Source organism: Rattus rattus, chromosome 15, assembly GCF_011064425.1.
Source record: "Rattus rattus isolate New Zealand chromosome 15, Rrattus_CSIRO_v1, whole genome shotgun sequence".
NCBI classification, from domain to species: Eukaryota; Metazoa; Chordata; class Mammalia; order Rodentia; family Muridae; genus Rattus; species Rattus rattus.
In genome coordinates, this window is record NC_046168.1 from 23779541 (window position 1) to 23785029 (window position 5489).

General features: G+C 35.7%; 1 pseudogene; it reads right to left on the reverse strand.

The window, feature by feature from the left end:
• Positions 1-2494: 2494 nt before the first annotated feature.
• LOC116884808 lies at positions 2495-2832 on the reverse strand (annotated as a pseudogene).
• Between the last annotated feature and the right edge of the window lie 2657 nt (positions 2833-5489).

Sequence of the window (5489 nt, forward strand, 5' to 3'; positions counted from 1 at the left end):
AGATCTGCCTGCCTCTGCCTCCCAAGTGCCGGGAATAAAGGTGTGGTCTACCACTGCCCTGTAAGTTCAGGTCTTAGCACAGTTAATGGATAGGCTAAGATAAATTACATTTTTGAAGCCTACATCATTTACTACTGTGATTTCATCACAATAAATAAAAGCATATTGTTTTTGAGGACTTAACCACCTCATAAGCTAACAAACAAATATTTTAAAAGAATATTTTTAAAAAGCTTTCTTTAGAATACTTTAACTTACCTAAAAGAAAGGGAAGTCCTCATGTATCACTGGACCCTCTAATTTTATTAGAAATTCTCAAAGGATTGAGATTTTTCTTTTTTACAAAATGTAAATACATTTTGATTGCCTCATGTTGGCATCAAATGGATAGTCAGGATTATGTTAAATAACCTACAATGGTCAGGACAACATGCCATCCAAAACAGTTATCCGTCTCAACCTTTTGATAGGAAAGACCTGAATTGGATCTTAAAAATTGAGTTTAGATAGAAAAATCACAGTAGCTTCTTGTCTTTCAGCAAACAATCACTTATACCCAGTTATTATTGGCTTTTTAAGCTATAAATCCATTTTGATACACCTCGTTCACATTTCTGATACTAATATCCAAAAATATATCGAATAATTGCTAAATTTTAGGGTTTCAAATACAATCTTCTGAAGATTGTTTTACTCTGCTGTTGTACATATTAGTCACCATTTTTTGTTGCTGTAATGAAATGCTTGACCAGAGGAATGTAAAGAATGTATTTGGCTCATTTTGGGAGCTTAGATACAAATGATAGCTTGTGTTTACTAGATACCTTTTAAATCTTTTCTGATGTTTGGTACTGATAAATGTGGCTCCATTTAGTAAATCCAGAACTATAGATTTTAGCTTGGGGTAGAAGATGCCTATATTTTGATGGCAGAAACAAAAATAATGAAAAAAATACTTCTAGAATTATAAAAATTAAGCATCATATCTTAAGAAATTAGCCTGTAATATTTTTAAGCTACTAAGCTATGAAATAAAATTAGTCACACTAATCAACCCCCTTTTCTCAGGTCAACAGAATCCCAACTTAGAAATTCAGTTAAATTCAGCAAAATATCCTTTCATTGCTGAAAAGAACAAATAGTGTCTTGCAGCAACATTATGTTGTTAAGCAAATTCCTAAAAGTAATCACTTGTTTCCATAATAAGCCTCGGAATTAAAGTGCCAAAGATACTCAAAACTTGGAAGGACATAAGTATTTAGTCAGTTCAGTACCTTCATTTTGCTGATGAATGCCTTAGGGGAAGGATGGAAGGCCACAGGACAAGATAGTATACATTTTGCTTAACATTAGTATTTAGTGAGCCTCTGCATATATTGAAGAATTGTGTAGCTATCTGTGCCTAGAATTAAATTTTAGGGTTCCTAAATTTCCAGCTTTGGGCTTTTGTGCTCTAACTTACAGGAACAAGCAAATCACCAGGAAGAACATTCAGTTCATTTTTCTGTGGCACAGATTTATTGTTTGCCCTTACTGAAATCATGAACACTGCCCTCCTCCACTAATTCAGAAATGCTGAGGAAATGTTGCAAAAGCTGCATTCTTCAGATAATCTTTATGAGATGTAAGAAACATGATCCTGATAATGGGCAGGAAGAGACAGAGATTTCTATTTTGATTGGGATTAAGGAAAGTATACAAATAAAACCAGAAAACAAATACCAAGAACTAGGAAAGAAACCAACTGTCTAGGGGACCAAGATATATGACATCTCAGGACTCTGCTATTTACAAATACTTTATCTCAATTGATTAAAACTTCTGACATATATTAATAAAATGCTGTCTTCTTTTCATTGTATAACTAATAGAGAAAAGGGCAAATAGATAAATAGGTCAAACTTCTTTCAGTTTCCGTGATTTCTTTTCTCCATAGACAATTCTTTGCAGATAACTAAATGATACCACAGGCCAACATTATCAGGGCTTATTTTCCCAGGATGAACTTGTCTTCATTCTACATATTCTACAAAAATCAATAAAATTTCATGTTAATTTTATCACTTTGCAATGTTCAAAGAGTACTCAATGGCTTTTTAACAGACTCCATCCTGTTCATTAAATATGGAGCTATTGAGGCTTAGGGTCTCCTGATTTATATCTATCTAGACGAAGTGCTCCAGGATTCCAAGAATGCTCCATTTCTCCTGTACTTCTTGCTATTCATTGGGACCAGTGTAATAGACTAGATTTCTACTTTGTCACTGTTTTATCTACTCAAGTAATATCCATCCACTTTAAGTCCAAGCCTAAATAGTTTTCTGTTTATCCTCATAGCCAATAACCCTGCCCAAGAATGTTAGATCAAGCCTATTTCTTTGCAGGTAGAATTCAACATTGTAAACTTGACTACATGTCTAAGGAAGGTTTGTGTAATTTCTTTCTTTTTTTTAAGGAACTCTGGCAAAGTTTGATTAAAGGAAAACTTTCTCGTTTACTTTTCACCAGTCTATTCTGGCATGCTTCTAATAATATCAGAATCACCTGGGTCGATGAAAGCCAGTGTGCCTACTCTGTAGTATTTTCCACACACTGCCCAACTCAATATTACTGCCACTGTAGTGAGAGACACCAGTTTTAGCCAATATGGCATAGTATTCTAGTTCAGATTTCCTCAAACCTGGGCAGTTGGCGAGGATAACCAACATCACTTTGCCTTGTCTGATCATTTTCAGAATCTGTTTGTACCCCAGGATGTACTTTCCACTCCACAAGTTGGAGCCTAGAGTTGATTGACTCCAGAGACTTTTTTGTCTTCTTTGCAGCCACCATCTTCTTGCCTCAGGTTCAAGACAACCCCAACCAAGATCAGACTCCAAGATGGCCCAGGAGCGAGAAAGGAAGGCAGATTTCTGTAATTTCTGACCATAATGTTTATCCTCCTCCATGAGGAATCACTATCAGATTTAAAGCCAAATAACACTAATGCTTTTAGTCTAATGACAGCAGCACAAGTTCTTGTTCCCAAGACACTGCTAAGTAAATTATGTGTATTTTCACATGGAAATTTTGTATAAAAAAATCATTGTTTTCATTTTGCAAATATATATGAACTTGCGCTTAGAAATATTAAGTTTCCATGCTAACAAATAGTGCATTTGATCTTTGAACTGTTAAACTGAAACATGGACATTTTTAGCTTGTCAACTACATAAGTACACTATTATTTGTCTTTAGCCATATCTTCCTTATATATATATATATATATTCAACTGTGTTGGCTAACTTGGAACACATAATTGCATCATCTATAATAGAGTGCCTGCCTACCACTTTCCCATTACAATAGATAGATAGAATTCCACATTCTAGCAATCTCCCATCCATTAAAATGTCCTGCCTAGAATTAGTCCCAGGATGTGACACATCATCTACAGGATCTTCCTTAGTGTTCTACCCAACTGATAGTACATAAATTCCAAGTTCCAGTCTGTAGATAATGATTGTTGAGACATCAATGACTAGTCTGAGTTAATAGAATTAGACAGTGGCAAAACTATAAGCAGACCCTGTTTATCTGTCCTAAATCATGAAAGATTTATATTTGCTTCCCCACAAATTCATGTAAGTTACTTAAGGAATTGGGAAAACATACAGAGTCTCATCCATCTCTGTTAAAGTGTATGCAGATTAAATATTGTGTAGTTGCCTGGGGCTATGACATCATCAACCTCTTCACCCTTACTCAATGCCTCACTGTCCACAGTAAACCATATGCTAGAACAATTGTCTAGTCAGTATAGGACACAGCCACAGTCAGCCCACAGTCTATGAGCCAGTAGTTTTAAATAACATTATGTAGAGACTGTAAGGATCAGAACACTTGAATGAAGTGACAGAAAATTAAGATCCATGGATAGTTCTGATCAGAAATACGAAGCTCCTTTTAATAGGATTATCTTGGTAAATATTGTTTTTGAAGGCTGTCTTAGATTTCAAAATTACATTTAGCTTTGCCAGCTCAATATCTAAATATACTCCAGAGTAACAGAGTCAACATCACTCAATAGAAGTCCACCCAACTTTCCTATTTCACCTAAAAAACCACAAAGGGTCATGGAACCTTCTGAGAGCATTCACGTTATACCTTTGTTTGGTCACATTATCAGCTCTATTCAGCCTCTTAGAATGACATAGTACCTTGGAGTATGGAGGCCCTGAAGCATCATCTTTTTCTAGCTCCATAATTTAGCATGGCATAGTATTCATGCACAGAAAGAACAAGAGATTTGCCAAAGGCCACACTGTTAATCATTGTCAAAATGGAGGTATATGTACCTGTATGCACCCATGACATTTTTCTTTCTATTCAGAAAGCATGTGAAACTTTCCTTGTACATGTTTTATATTTTATCTAATTAGCAACTGTGAGACTTGATTATTTCTTAACTATAACAAAGCAAAGCAGGATTTCAGAATGATGAATGTGTGCATTAGCTTTGTGTTTTTTGATACTGATGAAATTTGACAGATCTCTCTGGATACAATTTTTGTGTTTTCTTTTTATTTTTCTACAGGGTATGATGAACTTATAAGCCAAATAATCAAGTGTAGTATTGGTTTTTGAATCAAACATGGGTTAAACTAGGCCATTTTAAGGTGCCTGGAAACAATGAGACTTTGTGTTCCCAGATAGGGAATTTCATAGCCAGGAATCTGAGTCCAAAATTTCAGTTAGAAATCCCAACTCAAAAGCATAGTAGATTGACTTGGTAGATAAGAGTGTTTGCTGTACAAGTGTAAGGATTTGAGTTAAAATCTCAGTCTCTAAATAAAGAGCCTGCTATAGCTGTGTAAGTGGATTGGCCTGATGCTGATCAGGTTCTAGCCAGATGCTAATACTGGTTTCTCAATTCCTGGTTACCACAGAGAGGCGAGAATTCCTGTGTAGACCCAAATGATGATATGTGACCTTGCCCCCAAGTTATTTCTGATTGTTAAATAAAGATGCCAACAACTAATGGCTGGCCAGAAGAGTCATAGGTGGGGTTTAAGATTCCCAGGCTGGAGGTCAGAGGAAAACCACAAGGAGAAGAAGGTGAATGGAGGAAGAAGTTGCTGTGTGTCTAAGAAGAATCTTAAAATTATGACTATGTGGGCTTGATGGCCATATAGGTTTGTTAATTGGAGTTAAGAGCAGCCCAGATTAAACATGTCAAATTATATAATGGGATTATTGGCTGGGAAATAGACATAAAGGCATGGAGGACAGATATTTTCCCAGTTGTTGTGCTGATTAAGCCTTAGTATACACATAAAGATTGTGTGTGGTTTTTATTTAGGAACTAAACGGTCAAAGTTGGGATAGAAACACCAGTTTGAGATTAAAAATTTCTATGACATAGCTGCATATACCTGTAATACCAGCACTTTGAAGGACAGAGATGGGCTTTCTGGAGACAAATGACTGTCAACATGGCTCCATGTTC